The sequence below is a fragment of the Balaenoptera acutorostrata genome, chromosome 16 (assembly GCF_949987535.1).
Source record: "Balaenoptera acutorostrata chromosome 16, mBalAcu1.1, whole genome shotgun sequence".
Taxonomy (NCBI): domain Eukaryota; kingdom Metazoa; phylum Chordata; class Mammalia; order Artiodactyla; family Balaenopteridae; genus Balaenoptera; species Balaenoptera acutorostrata.
The window spans coordinates 8,539,421-8,555,777 of record NC_080079.1 but is presented as its reverse complement, the minus strand read 5'-3'; the positions used below and the strand labels follow the sequence as shown (position 1 = coordinate 8,555,777).

The following is a 16,357-nucleotide window of genomic DNA, read 5'->3' as shown; positions in this document are numbered from 1 at the left end:
TGGCATGGCCCCTACCCTCCTAAATACCAGGCAACCTTTGCCACTTTTGACCCAGTTCCTTAGGCTTTGCTAGATGACTAATTGCTGCTCAAATCCCAGAGAGAGAGCAGGAAGGGCCTCAGAAGGGAAGAAGTCCCGTATTCGTTGACTGCTGCAGTGTGTTGGGCCCTGTGCTAGGGACCTGCCACACACTGCATGTGCGTGTCCCCCCAGAATGCATATGTTGAAACCTAATCCTCAGTCTGATGGTGTTAGGAGGTCATGAGGGTGGAGCCCTCATGGATGGGATTAGTGCCTTTATGAAAGAGGCCCTGGGAGCTCCCTTGTCCCTCAGGCACTGAGGCACACAGCAAGAAGACAGCGTCTATGAACCAGAGAAGCAGGCTCTCACCAGACACTGAATCTGCAGGTGCCTTGATCTTGGACTTCCCAGCCTCCAGAACTATGAGAAATAAATTTCTGTCATTTGTAAGCCATCCAGTCTATGGTATTTTTGTTATAGCAGCCCGAATGGACTCAGCCACAGTTCCTCATTGAAGAGTTCCAGAGGTGGTGCTCTCATTTAGCAGCTGCAGAGACTGAGCTCAGAGAGGTTAAATATCCAGCCCAGGATCACACAGCTACTAAGTGGAGCATGGAGGTTTGAACCAGGTGGCTGATGTTAAACTCCTGTTTTCACTAGATCCATGAAGATGTCTCCAAAACGTAGGGATGATTCAGCAAAACCTCTCTTTTTACAGTTGGGGAAACTGAGGCATGGAGGAAGAAATTACTTCCCAACATCAGACATTAGACCTCAAGTGTCCTATGATCTTAGGCAAGCAGCACAGAAACTCACATTTAGCAACTCTCAATCAAAGTTCCAACATTACCTTTGTCCTGGGGTCCACTGTGCCCCAGCTGCTGCTTCTTTAGAATGTAACCTCCTACCTAACCGAAGAATTAACTTGTAAAATTAATGTCTTCATTCAAGCAATGTATAAGAGCCAGAGCAGATGTGATGAAATACCAGCTTTGCACTAATTTACTGTGTGACCTAGGACAGATGACTTAACCTCTCTGTGCCTCTGTTTCTTCATACGTAAACTAGTGATAACAGCAATACCTGCCTTGCAGTCCTGTGGAATCGTCATATTCTAAGTGCTTAGAATGGTGCCTGACACAGGATTAACAGTTCAGTCAACATTGGAGGCTAATATTGGACTTATCTTCCCAGATAGCATCCTGTCCCTGTGAAAGGGGATCTTGGACCCACCTGGGAGGAATTCCTAGGAAAGGCAGGCGTGAGGGAGACATCGTGGGTGAGGGGGCTAGGCCGGGGCCCCTTTATCTTACCCCACTCCCTCTGTGCCCACAACACTGCAGCTTTATCCATTTCTGAGCAGATTTGCACGGCAGTCTCAAGCTTGACACTCAGTCCAGGGATTTTAGTAGGAAGACCCAGACATGCTGCAGCAGGTGCTGTGTGGTGCTTGGCCTCCCCAGCGCCCCCTCAGGACCCACAGTCCCTGTCCCCACCTCACTGGGCGTACTGAGGCCTCGAGAATGACCGTGATGCATGACGCATCGCTGCCCTGCGTGCGCCTGGGGTGGGCTCTGGAGACATCCTCTTGGGTGGGGTCCAGGCCACTGCTCTGATCGGGTTGAGCTGACACCCAGCTGCGTGGAGGAGGGCTGGAGTGTCCTCAGGGGAGTTGGCGGGTAGGTCACAGCCCAGCCCCCAGGAGAACAGGGAAGAAAGCGGAGGCTGTACCTGGGAATGGGATGCCCAGGCCAACAGGGGCTCCCTTTGCTACCAGGGGACATCTCCAGGGTCAGCCCCAGGAGAAAAGACCCTCATGCAGCCTAAGGGTATGAAAAGTCAGTCTCCTGAGCGCCCACTGTGTTCCAGATGCCCCACTAAATACTTCCAAAGCATCACCTCATTCAATCCCCCAATACTCCTGTGAGGTTCGTATTATTCTTCCCTCCATCTTACAGCTGAGGAACTGCGATGGTTAATGTCATGTGTCAACTTGACTGGATCATGGGATGCCAGATATTTGGCTAAACATTATTTCTGGGTGTGTCTGTGAGAGTGTTTCTGGATGAAATTAACATTTGAATAGGTGGGCTCAGTAAACTGGTTTACCCTCCCCAACGTGGGCGGCATCATCCAATTCGCTGAGGGCCTGAACAGATCACAAAGGAGGAAGGAGGAACTTGCCCCTTCCTGCCTGATTGCTTGAGCTGAGACATCAACATTCTCCTGCCCTCAGTTCCCCTGGTTCTCAAGACTCTGGACTTGGACTGAATTACACCACCGTCCTTCCTACTTGCAGACAGCACATCGTGGGGGCTTTTCAACCTCCATAATTGCATGAGCCAATTCCTTATGATGGTCCCTTATACACATACAATGATATGTGCGTGGTTCTGTTTCTCTAGAGAATCCAGACTGTGTGGATTCAACCAATAGGGATGGAGCAGCTCGTGTGAGGTCACACGAGGTGCTCCATGAAGAGCCAGCTCCACCTCTCTCACTCCCACTGCCTCTCACTTCTTCAGGGACCCCACAGTAAGGCTGGGAAGCAGTGTCCAGGGAAGCATTGTTTCCCAGCATCAATATCCACGCTGCTATTTACTGTGTCCCTCTTTGCTGACTTCCAACAAGAGTTAAAAATGAATATTTAGCAGATGGTGGCTTTTTCTCACAATGGTCTGTGAATGCCACTGTGGGCAGTGCTGGTAATGCCCATGGAAATGAAAAAAATGAATAAGAATGAATATTTACATGAGTCACATTTCATCCTGGCCTCTAACTTATTTGGTTTGACATTGTACAAGGCTTTTTACTCTCTCAGCTCTAAATTTCTCATCTTTAAAAATAAAGTTATGGGGCTTCCCTGGTGGCGCAGTGGTTGAGAATCTGCCTGCTAATGCAGGAGACACGGGTTCGAGCCCTGGTCTGGGAAGATCCCACATGCCACGGAGTGGCTGGGCCCGTGAGCCACAGCTGCTGAGCCTGCGCGTCTGGAGCCTGTGCCCCGCAACGGGAGGGGCCGCGATAGTGAAAGGCCCGCGCACCGCGATGAAGAGCGGTCCCCGCACCGCGATGAAGAGTGGCCCCCACTTGCCGCAACTAGAGAAAGCCCTTGCACGAACCGAAGACCCAGCACAGCCAAAAATAAATAAATTAATTAATTAAATAAATAAATTTAAAAAAAAAATAAAAAAAAAAAAAATAAAGTTATGGTGTAAGTTTAGACATATGTCAGTGGAAAAGAATTGAGAGTCCAGAGATAGAGCCACACAGATATGGTCAATTGATTCCAACAAAGGTGCTAAGGCAAGTCAGCAGGGAAAGGATGGTCTCTTCATCAAATGGAGCTCGAAGATCTGGATATTCACATGCAGAAAGAAATAATAAACCTTGACCCATACATCATCCGGTGCACCAAGCTTAACTTGAAATGTATCATCAACCCAAATGTAAAGACTAAAAATAGGTTAATAAAACTCCCAGAAGAAAACACAGGAGAAAATCTTTGCAGCTCTGGGGCAGGCAAAGATGTCTTTGATAGAATGCAAAAGGCATGACCATAAAGTAAAAAACTGATGAATGGTCCACATCAAAATTTTAACACACTACTCTTGAAAACACCATGAAGAAAAATGAAGATGAGCTACAGAATGGGGAAAACATTTGCAATACATGTGTCTAGCAAAAGAATTGTATCCAAACTAAATAAGAAGACAACCCAATAAAAAGAGGCAAACAATTTAGACAGACTCCTCCAAAGAACATTCTCTCATGACCCACACACACAAAAAGGTGTTCAACATTATTAGCCATCAGGACAGTGCAAATTAAAGCCATGATGAGATGCCAGCACACAGGGAATGGCTGGAATTAAAGACTGAGAATACCAAGTATTGGGAAGAATGTAAAACATTCTTATATATATATATATATATATATATATATATATATATATATATATATATATATATATATATATAATGGAATATTACTCAGCCGTAAAAAGGAACAAAACTGGGTCATTTGTAGAGATGTGGATGGACCTAGAGTCTGTCATATAGAGTGAAGTAAGAAAGAGAAAAGCAAGTATCATATATTAACACATATATGAGGAATCTAGAAAAATGGTACAGGTGAACCTATTTGCAGGGCAGGAATAGAGACACAGACATAGAAAACGGACATGTGGACATGGGGTCGTGGGGGAAGCGGAAGGTGGGATGAATTGGGATATTAGGTTTGACATATATACACTACCATGTGTAAAATAGATAGCTAGTGGGAACCTGCTGTATAGCACAGGGAGCTCAGCTCAGTGCTCTGTGGTTACCTAGATGGGTGGGATGGGGGTGGAGGGAGGTCCAAGAGGGAGGGGACATATGTATACATATAGCTGATTCACTTTGTTGTACAGCAGAAACTAACACAACATTGTAAAGCAATTATACTCTAAAAAAAAAAAAAAAAGACAAAATTAGCCTATAGTGACAAAAAGTAGATCAATGGTTACTTGGGTTTGGGGTAGTGGACATTATAAAGAGACACAAAGGAATGTTTTGGGAGTGATAGAAATACTGTGTATTTAATTGTAGTTGTGACTGGTTACTCGAGTACATTGTCAGAGTTCGTCAAACTGCACACGTCTAAGGGGTGCGTTTTACATAACAACGTGAATATAATTAGCATGGCTGAACTGTGCACTTAATATGGTTAAGATGGCAATGCTTATGTTATTTGTTTTTAGCCACGATTTTTAAACAATGGGCACACGTAAAACAATGGGTGCATTTTACTGTATGTAAATTGAAGCTGAATAAGGTTGATTTAACAAATAAAGCTATATATCTCTAAGATCTCTTCTAGCTCCTGGAAATCTTGACAGATTCTCAAAATTATCTTCTCTCACCATTATCGAAAATTCTTCACTTTTCCATACTGCTCAAAATTTTCCTAATAGGATGAAATTCATCTTAAGATAAATTTAGAGGTGGAGTCTTTATTTTTTTTATTTTTTATTTTTTTAAAGGATTTTCTTATTTATTTATTTATTTATTTATTTTTATTTTTGGCTGTGTTGGGTCCTCGGTTCGTGCGAGGGCTTTCTCCAGTTGCGGCAAGCGGGGGCCACTCTTCATCGCGGTGCGGGGACCGCTCTTCATCGCGGTGCGCGGGCCTTTCTCTATCGCGGCCCCTCCCGTCGCGGGGCACAGGCTCCAGACACGCAGGCTCAGCAATTGTGGCTCACGGGCCCAGCTGCTCCGCGGCATGTGGGATCCTCCCAGACCAGGGCTCGAACCCGTGTCCCCTGCATTAGCAGGCAGATTCTCAACCACTGCGCCACCAGGGAAGCCCGAGGTGGAGTCTTTAAACTTTTATGTGCCATGGACTTGTTGGCAGCCCATGAACCCTATGGGCTCCTCTAAATAATATTTTTTAAAAGAATGAATACATAAGATTTTGAAAGAAAACAATTGTATTAAAAATGTAGTTGCCAAAATATTTTTTACATATATGTTTGCAATATAGTGATATATGTGCTTTGTTATCAACACATTAAATAACAAGGAATAGTGACAATCTCAGAATTTACCATCATTTCAAAAGATGAGCCTAAATAAGATTTCGAGTATCGGTATCAACTGTAAAGTGATGTGAAGTTACCTGTGATCTCCATTGGTGACAGAGTTATAGGCTAACACCCCTATGTTCTACTCCTCATTCATAATTGAAGTTAATGCTAAACTTTTTAGTGAAAATGAGGACCACATTTTCCACCAAATTCATGGACTAAATTCGGTCTGTGGAACGCAGTTTGAGAATCCCTAGTTTAGTGTGTGATTTTGTCATTCACACCTTGATGTGAAAGCAGCTTTTGACAGCCTCCTTTCAGTTAACCCTGAGATTATCCCCTCACCCACAGGAAGCTGAGAAGGGAGCCTGGAGCACAGGCAGGACGGGGGTACTGAGAGCTCACGGAGCTGGATGTAAATGGTGGGGGGTGGCCAACAAGGGCATGGGGGGGAGGGTCTATCTTGAAGTTTCCTGATGGGTTGGTTTAACCTCTCTCCTCCTTTAAATAGCTTCTCAGAAATGTAGCCCAAAGAGAGGCATCTCGTGGGTTCCCCCAGTCTGGAGAGCCCGGCTCCCACAGAAACTGGCAAGAGCTGGAGGAAGGATGGGTTGGCAGCTAGGGGCGGCGTGAGCTCCTGTCCGGACTCTCCTGGAGGCAGGCTGGACCCAGGGCGGACACTCCCTCCCGCCCCTCATGCAGCTCCGGCGCCCCCAGCGGGCTGCACAGTGATGGCAGGGCAGGGTCCATCCCCAGATGCCACCCCACAGCTGTCCCGCTGGCTCTCACTGCCTCGAAGGTAGCTTCCACCCAGGGCTCTTGGCTTTGCCTTCAAGGTGCTTTGATTTCTGCCCTGAAAAATTCCCCGAGGCAAAGAAACACGAAGTGGTGGTTATCTGCTGAAATTCCTCACAGATTTACCCACAACTGAGGCCCAGAGAGGGGAGGGGACCCAGCTTGGGTCCCCAGGAAGCAGGTGGAGGGGCTGAGACCCGCGTCAGGTCCAGGTTCGCTGGCTCTCTTCTCCCCTGAGACGTCAGGGTGTGAAGGAAGGGCAGCATCGTGGGCAGTGCCCGGGTAGCCCGCCTGTGGGCACACAGGTGGTCAGAGGCAGGGTGGGCCTCAGAGATCATCAAGCGTACTTTTACAGAGGAGAGAGATGTGTTCCAGAGAAGGGAGAAGGCTCCTGCCAACATCAGCAGCTGGAAGTGACAAAACGGTACTTTGGTCCTAGGTTAGCGGTTCCCAAGCCTGACCAGGCACCAGAATCACCTGGAGAGATCGTTCCAAACACGACTCCGGGGACCAGTCCCAAAGCCACACATCAGAACCTCTGTCGAAGGGCCCGACGTCTGCACTGTCACTGAGCAACCCAGGCAGCTCCGGTGTGTGACCAGGCTCGGGGACCATGGCACTGAGCCATTCCCAAGTGTGCCCTGGAAGGGGCTGGGGTGGGACCTCTGACCCCCGCCCTGGGCTCTAGCCATGGGCAGACGGGAGGGAACAGGGCAAGGAGAGTGTTCTCCTCTTGGGGAGGAAGAACGGACCTCAAATAGGTGTTGCTTCAAGAAAAACCTTAAGCCTCGAGCCAACCCTTCCTTTTCGTTGGGTAAATCTAGACCTGAGGGGTTGGGTGCAGGGAGGTGGGGGGAGAGGGACTTCATTGGGTACAGCATCATTTTAACTCTCCGATTCTCTCCATTAGATCCAAAGAAGGACAGAGGCTGCATCTTACTCATTTCTGTACCCCAAGTGCTCAGCCCAGAGACAGGTACACAGCAGGCACTAAATAAATGCTCCTGAATTCCCATTGTTAGCTACGCTGCGTGAGTGGCACTTTCACGATAGATTTTTCTGCCGCCTCTTGAGTTTCCGCAGACACTGGGAGTTGCTGAGAATGCTGTATTCCAAGTCAAAATATTCATTATGACACACGCTGTTTGCAATTTCCACAGTCCCAGTCATTACCCCATAATGTGCTTGGGGAAGAAAACAAACCGCTCTTGGAAAGGCAGCCGTGCGGTAGCTGAGGTCAGAGTTCTGTCGCCACACTCAGTGGCGTTTCCAGGGAGCATCTCTGTTGACCGTGACCAAAAGGGACTCTGGACCTGGGAGCACTGGACAGTGGATCTTCAGCCAGACAAGATCCAGTCACACATCTCAGGCAAGGTCGAGAAGCCCAAGGACCCCAGGGACGAAACCCACCCCCTGGCCCCTGACATTTGCTAATTGCAGCATGTTTATTTGCAATGCTGGGGACCCTTTCAGTCATGGGAGCAACATAGAAATCCCTCTGTTTGACATTTTCCCTGCTTATCTCATTAAAAAAAAATAGCTGCACAGTGCAGAAGTTTGCTCCTGGTCTCATTAGCTGCCTCCTCATAATTGCAGGTTTTTAAGCAAGCTCAAGGCAGAGCCTCTGATGGAAATTAAACTCAAAGAGAAAGAGAACAAGAAAAATGCGTAGGAGTTGGATAATTGCATGCCTGTGTCTCTAGCGGTGGGCTCAGGCAAACAGAGCAGCAGATGGGATCTAAGCTGAAGGAAATATGGAAATGAAGCTCAGCTCAGACAAATGGTAATCAAAGCAAGCCCTGAGAACATTTCTGGACAAGCCTCTAGCTCTCTAGCTAGTGTTTGTTTGGTGGCTTTACCTGGTAATTGGCTCTGACATTTCCCCCCAACCCCTGACTGCACTCCCTGGACCTCCTCTCCCTCTTGGCCGGGGAGGGTTCTGGCACCTGCTCCCAGGGCTGCAGGTCACTGGACACCAGCCAGGGGACAGTTGGCCTGCACTTTCCCTCCCAGCCTCTCCCGCCCGCTGCACTCACTTTCATTCAGCCAGCTGCTAACCTAACCAGCGCATTTGAGGGCTCTGTACTCTCACAAAGCAGGTGCTAGATTTTTTTTTTTAACCTGGAATCCTGCTCAGCTCATTCTCCAGCACGGGCGAGAGGAAAAGTCATGGGCTTTGGAATCAGAATGACCTGGTATGGAATCCATTCATTGCCATCTCTGTGACCATTAACCTCTCAGAGCCACCATCATTAAAATGGTGATAATAACACCCAAACTGTTAGAAGGATTAAATGAGCTGTCTCTGGAAAGTGCTGGCACGCAGTACGTACTCCGTGTATGTTAGTTCCCTCCTCAGCCTCCAATTTCTAAGAAATCCGTAATGTCCTCTGCAGTGAAGGTCAGACCATTCGGGGGTTTTGGAATTGCTAGCTTTTCAGGGCAGCCTCTCTGGAAGAGACAGTGTGGCTCAGGGTTTGAGTCTCCTGTGACCTTGGCAGTAGTCCCCATAATTTTGGGTCTCCGTCTCCCTGGAGCCATCAAGGATGTGGCGAACCTGTCCCAGGCCCGCCCTGCTCAGCTGATGAGGCTGCTGTGAGTTCTGGGTGGCTAAGGTGTGAGAACAAGCGCTGTAAACCGGTAAAAGGGAACTTTTACTCCAACCCAGATGGGTAGCTTATGGGAACGGGCAGCTCTGGAAACCCACAGAGGAAAAGAATTCTCAAGGACTTTTACTGGAGACTCCGTGTGGGCTGGTAGCACAACTTTGGTGCAGCTGCTGCCGTGGAAAGAGCCACAGCTTTGGAGCCGGAAGAATCTCGCTGACCTGAACCTGCTGTGAGGGTCCAGGCCGATTCCTTACCTGACACTGGGAAATGGAAAATGCATAATGGATGTAAATGCTCTTTATAAACTGTAAAGCGCAGATCCACCTGTTAGTTTTTTTGTAGTTCTTCACTCTAGCCCCAAGGATGCCCAGCTCAACATTATGTCCTGGTTGGTACTTAGTGTAAAATAGATAGTTAGTGGGAACCTGCTGTATAGCACAGGGAGCTCAGCTCAGTGCTCTGTGATGACCTTGATGGGTGGGATGGGGGTGGAGGGAGGTCCAAGAGGGATAGGAGATATGTATACATATGGCTGATTCACTTTGTTGTACAGCAGAAACTAACACAAGATTGTAAAGCAATTACACTCCAAAAAAAAAAAAAAAAATCCTTGTAGAAGCGAATATACCCAGACCCTCCCTGAAAGCACATTTATGTCCAAGCAGCCTTTGAAGCAATTAGCCTTAACAAGATGATATTTATATATATATATATTTTTTTTAATAAGTATTTTAATTAATTTATTTATTTATTTTATTTTTGGCTGTGTTGGGTCTTCCTTTCTGTGCGAGGGCTTTCTCTAGTTGTGGCAAGTGGGGGCCACTCTTCATCGCGGTGCGCGGGCCTCTCACTATCGCGGCTTCTCTTGTTGTGGCGCACAGGCTCCAGACGCGCAAGCTCAGTAGTTGTGGCTCACGGGCCCAGTTGCTCCGTGGCATGTGGGATCTTCCCAGACCAGGGCTCGAACCCGTGTCCCCTGCATTGGCAGGCAGATTCTCAACCACCACGCCACCAGGGAAGCCCCACAAGATGATATTTAATGCAGATTGGGGTCTGCAGAATAATGGCTCCCTAAAGATAATCCCCAGAGCCTGTGAATATGTTACCTTAAGTGGCAAAATGGACTTTGCAGATATAATTGAGTTAGGGATCTCAAGACAGGAATATTATCCTGGATTACCTAAGTGGGCTTAATGTAATCACAGGGTCCTTAAAAGAAGGAAGACAGGGGTTTCCCTGGTGGCGCAGTGGTTGAGAATCTGCCTGCCAATGCAGGGGACACGGGTTCGAGCCCTGGTCTGGGAAGATCCCACATGCCACGGAGCAACTAGGCCTGTGAGCCACAACTACTGAGCCTGTGCGTCTGGAGCCTGTGCCCCACAACAAGAGAGGCCGCGACAGTGAAAGGCCCGCGCACCGCGATGAAGAGTGGCCCCCGCTTGCCGCAACTAGAGAGAAAGCCCTCGCACAGAAACGAAAACCCAACACAGCCAAAAATAAATAAATTAATTAATAAATTAAAAAAAAAAAGAATTACATTTAAAAAAAAAAAAAGAAAAAGAAAAGAAGGAAGACAGAAACAGGGCAGTCAAGGAAGGAGATGTGACGATCGAAGGGGGGCTCTCTCAGAGCCAGAGAGAGACTGAAGATGCCGTGCTGCTGGCTTTGAGGTGGAAGAAGGAGCTCGGGGATGCAGGCGGTCTCTGGAAGCTGGAAAACGTAAGTGGATTCTCCCCTAGAGCATCCAGAAGGAACGCAGACCTGATATCTTGATTTTAGCCCATTGAGACTCGTTTTGCACTTCAGAACAATAGAGCTGGAAGATAATAAATCTGTGTTGCTTTAAGGAGCCCAATTTGTGTAACTTGTCACAGCAGCAAAAGGAAACGAATACACAGGTAAATGGAAACTTCTGCAACTTGCTTACAAAAATCCCAAAGCCCAGGCACAAAAAGGGAGAAACCTGGTTTAGCAGGCACACTGTGGAACAGAGCTTAATGACTAAATGTCAGCGATGTGGCCCTGGTCCCAATGGCAGCTTCGGTGTTGAGGTTCTGTTTGTTTGTTTGTTTTTAAAGAAGTAGAGTAACTGGAATGAGAGAGAGGATGTTTTACATTCACTGAGGTCACTGGTCCCACAGGAACAGTGGGTGCAGTTCAGGGCAAAACAATTCCAGGAGGGCATTACAAACTAGTTCATCTCCTAAGCGTGAGAGCAGGAACTCTCACACCTTGCTGGTGGAGAGCAAACTGGTACCACTTCATTGGATGGCAATTTGGCAATGTGTATTAAAAATTTAAATGCACGTATCTTTCAATCTAGCAATTGCATTGCTCTAAATCTATCACACAGATACCTGTACAAAGAGGTATATGCAATGCAAGGATATTCATGATTGCTTTGTTTGTAGTAGCAAAAGATTGGAAACTACCTAGTGTCCATCAACAGGGGACTAGTTTAATGAAATGTGGTTTATTAAACTGCCTATGTTGCTTTTAAAAGAATCAGGTGTGGCTTTAAATACTGATGTGGAATCATCTCCAAAATTTATTACTAGGCTTAAGAAAAGCAAGGTGCAGAATAGTGTATGTAATATTATTGTCTAAAAGAATGCGTATACTTTGCAAATGCATAATTTCTCTTGAAAAGATAGGAAGTGGTAACGTGATTATCTCTGGGGGGGGGGGGAGGATTCCAGAGCCTGGAGGTATGGCAGATAAGGTTTGATTTGCCCTTCATCTCACTTTTACACTTTCTCCTCCCATGTGCCTGCATTATATACTAAAGAAAAGGAAGATAAAAGGGAAGGAAACAGAAGTCCCTGCAACCAGCTCATGGGTGGGGCTGTTAAAAGAACTGGAGTGTTTACTCTGTGCAGAGGGCAAGGCTGAACCAGTGGAGAAGATTTGGTCTTTGAAATAAGGAAGAATTTTCCAGCCATCAGAGCCGCCTGAAGGAGAAGCAGGCTGCCCCGTGAGGAGTGAGTTCTCTGTGGCTGTTGGGCTGATGAAGCTTAGGCTGCGTGAATCTTTCTTGCGGGGCCACAATGGGGTCTCGAGTTTTGCAGGACTTAGTAGAGTGCAGGAAGTTTCACCCCAGCTCCATATTATTATTTTTTTTTAATAATAAAAAGGATCCTTTAAATGTAAATAGTACCATAATTCATCAAAATACTTTATAATAGTTAACTGCCTCTTAAATATAATCTTATGAACGATGCCTTCTGGAGTTGAAAGTAATGTGGATGCAATCTGTTTAAAATTATCTATTTAGAACATGATAATAGAAGTGGGAAAAAATTAACAATCTCCTATGAAGTCTTCTAAGAAAGGAAATCATAACAAGTTTCTGATCAGATAAATGCCATTCCATTATTAAAATGGGTTAAAAAGAAGTGTAAATAGATTTGAATAGGCATGTCAGTTTCCTGGGTTTTGCCCTTCTCTACAAACTTGACTCTTTAATAGAGTTAAAATTGTATTCTTGTTTTCTGTCATAAGCAAAACATTCCTTAACGGCAGCTCAGAAGTGACCTTAATGTCTTGGTGAAACACACTTCTTCACCTTCTGATGGTCACTTGGTGCTCCAATCTCTAGTATATTTGCTGTCGCACCTTTGCTAATCTTCTCAGGCATCTCCATAGGAGGACCAGTGTGATGAATCACCATCCCAGCCACGGCGTCCATGTTAACTCTCCAAATGCCCCCGCTGAGAGGAGGCGCCATCACAGGTTGCCATAGCAACATAGCCTTTGTGCTCGGTAGATCGACCACTCTTAGGCACTGTCCAACTGACACCTGGCACAGCCAATTATTCTTCCCAAAATTCTATTGCTGGGCTCCTCCTGACCCATTACACTTCGCGAGCACTTGATGAATGAGTTTCTGACATATCCAGGCAAGGGAGATTATTTAAAACCAATTCATGCTCTTCATTATAAATTCAGAGCTGATTAGGGTCACCGTAGTCACAACCCTTAAGCACTCCTAGGCCTCTCTTCTGACTTGGGCAGCCCTGGGCCGCCAGACACTTATTGATCTGGAGGTGACAGAGCCTTTCCCATGGAAGGACTTGGGGCATTTTGACCTTCTTTCGATAAAAATGGATTGCTAGGGTTTGGCATTGGGCTCAGGTATCTGCATGTCTTGGTAAAAATTATCCAAATATCATTTAAATGATTTACAACCCAACTTCTTCCTCTATTCAACATGCTTATTGATATTTCCAAAGCTTTTGGACCCCAGATCAGGTCTTACGGAAAAATACTGCTCCTTATATTCATCCAACTAAACATGAACCAGTCTCATCACACGTGTCATGATATCCTAGCCTTCAGGAGAACCATATGGTCGCCTTTTTCCAAAAATGTGTCCGACTCTAGAGCAAGGGATGATGAAGAGTTTACCTCCACCCATCCAAATCCGAAATGATATTTCGAAATTTTCTCCTCCCCAGATATCCATGCCATGGTCACACTGTCCAAGTTCAATGAAATAGTTTCTCGTCATGGCAAACAATCCTCCAGCAATTGTAGATGACTTTATTGGTGTAGTATCTCCCTCCAGTCCTCTGAGCTTGGAAAAGGGAGCACGACCCCATCTGAAATGCAGCCCCCAGTTGAAGCCCCCTCACAACACAGGGGAGGAGCTGCAGGCGAGGGTCAGCACTGATGGTGCTGGTCACCAGGCATCCTACCGTCCGCTAGGCCTCCCAGATGACGGCCAGCAAGGACCCGGCCACATCACGGCTGCTCTGATTGTTCTTCCTCAAATCAATCTCCCACGCTTTGTATTTTTTATTACTTTAATTTTTCCAAGGAGGTAGTTTTGGACATATTCATCTAGTTCTCCTTTCAAATCACTGTCTACAAGCATGATCTCCTGAAGAAGCCAGGCAGGCATGTGGTCTAGGAGGCTGCGCACAGGCCAGGCACACAAGCCTTCACTGTAGAAAAAAATAGCAACACCAGCCACTGGCAAATCCGTTGAGTCAGACTTGTCTGTACATGCTGCATTCCTTGTATCTGCTGCATCTCTGTGGCAGCCAAGCCCTTACCGAGAAGCATATTGAAGGCATGTTTCTGATACCACAGGTCTCTCAATGCCTGATCACTTTCATTAAAAATCATACCCAATGCAGAAGAGAATTTCACATTATCTTCTTCTGGATCTTCAGTATGGTTATCTCTCACATCATCAATTTTGTTGGCTTTGAACTGTGATTCTAATACTCCACTTGGACCTCGAGTGAAACAGGGATAGAATTTGGGGAGGAAATAGTCCATGGAGCCCAGACAACTTGACGAGCACATTCTTAAGTGGTTGTCACTTCACTGAAGTTGAAATAAACAAAAAGCCAAACTGTCCAGTTCACAGGTGTAAAAGAACATCCACAACAGAAATATCGCACGGTGACACTTCCCACTGTAGACCCAGCATAGCTGAAGGGCTGCTTTCAACTTCCTGGGCCAGAAGGTGCTGGAGCCATAAACTGGTGCTGGACGCTGGGTGTGAACTGGCGTGAGAGAGAGAATCTCTGGGGAGGCAGTCGTGGGTTGGGGGCCACACTTCCGGAGCTTGACCTCCAGGACCCTGGCTCCATGCTGGAACCACGTGGGGGACTTTTACATCTCACTGATGCCTCCCCCTCCCCCCGAGACCAACCGAATCAGAATCAGGAGTCTGGGCTCCGTCCTGGCCTCATCTACTCCCGTCCCACACCCGGCTCAGAGTGACCGTCTAAAACATCAATCTGATCATCCCACAACCCCCTCCCGAACCTTCCAGTGGTTTCTCACTGTACTCAGGACAAAGATCATGTCCTTGTCAAGGCCTGAAGCCCCTCCGAGTCCTGTTCTCCACCGGTCTGGCCCTCTCATTCGCTCACAAGGATGCGGTCCAGCTACTCACCACCATGAACTTACCAGAAGCGCCACTGACACATTTACTGTGCCTCCCGACTGGCCCTGGTTATTATGCTTCACTTTGATTAAAAACACAGGTGCACATATTACTTATTTCAGGTGTTCTTTAGGGGCAGAGGCAGCCAATTATCCCATTACAGAAATCATGTACCTGGAATAATGATTATGCCTCAGAGGAATCCAATTGCATCACTTGAATAAAGTCAAAGCATGTAGATTGCTCTTAAGGAAATCAGGCATGCACAAGAATGACTGACTTGTTATTAGGGGAGATACTAGCTCTGGATGGAAATTCTACCAACTGAGATCAAGAGAATGGGGGTGGGAATGATGGATCCCTTGGAAATATGTTGAGTCTGAGAAGCCGTGGGGGACTCCGGTGGGGAAGTCCAGTGCATGGTTAGTTGGATGATTTTGAAGAAGGAGGGAGAGTTCTAGGATGGAGACAAAGTTGGGGAAGCACCAAGATTTAGGAGGTGGTTCAAACTATCTGAGCAAAGAGATCACCCAGCAACTGGGTGTTCGGTGACCGTTTCTGGGGCAGGTGGAGGGAGAGAAGGATGGAGACGAAGAGAAATGCAGAGAAAGGGGCAATGAGAACAAAACCAAGGAGTGGAGAAGTTTCAAGAAAGAGAGGCAGTGTGTCCAAAAGGACGAGTAAGATGAGGCCATCTCAATAACCCAGGCTGGGGGAGTGAGGGGTCTGCAGGGACTGGATCAGGTATGGTTTCGGGAGCAAGATGGAAGTGCAGGTTGGAGCACAGAAGACAGAGCTAAAAGCGGGAGACGAGGAAGGGCCTCGACCGATGGAGGAGAAGTGGCTGCTCCCCTTTGCACACTAAATAAAATTTTAAAAATAAAAAAGAAAGGCTGGTGTCCCTGTTTCCCAGCTCCTCCCTGGCCCACAGACCTCTTCTTCCAACCTCTCAGAGCATGGTGTGCGTGCATGTGCTGTGTTTAAGTCACTTTGCTTTCAGATTCTTGCCTTTCATTTATTTAAGACAAAAAACTTTTTAAACGCATCCCGTATTAGTCAGGGTTCTCCAAGGAAATGAAACCAAATGTATTTAGAGATTTATTTTAAGAAATTAGCTCATGTGATCACGGGGGCTAGCAAGTCTGAGATTCATAGGGCTGGCAGGCCGGAAACTCAGGCAGGAGTTGATGTCACAGTCTTGAGAGAGAATTTCTTCTTCTCCGGGAAACTTCAATTTTTGCTCTTAAGTCCTCCCACTGATTGTATGAGCACTCCCTGCCATTATTGAGGGCAATTATCTCCTTTATTTGCAGTCATCTGATTGTAGATGTGAACCACATCTACTTCCCTGCAACACCTAGATTAGCGTTTGGTTAAATATCTGACTGATTCATAAAACTAACCATCTCACCTCCTAAATGATGCAAGCTGCTGGTCTCCTGCTCCAGCCAGACCAATGA

The 16,357-nt window shown here is 46.7% G+C and overlaps 1 pseudogene; it reads right to left on the bottom strand.

Moving 5' to 3' along the window:
• Window positions 1-12,684: 12,684 nt before the first annotated feature.
• LOC103009861 (polypeptide N-acetylgalactosaminyltransferase 11-like) lies at window positions 12,685-14,415 on the bottom strand (annotated as a pseudogene).
• Between the last annotated feature and the right edge of the window lie 1,942 nt (window positions 14,416-16,357).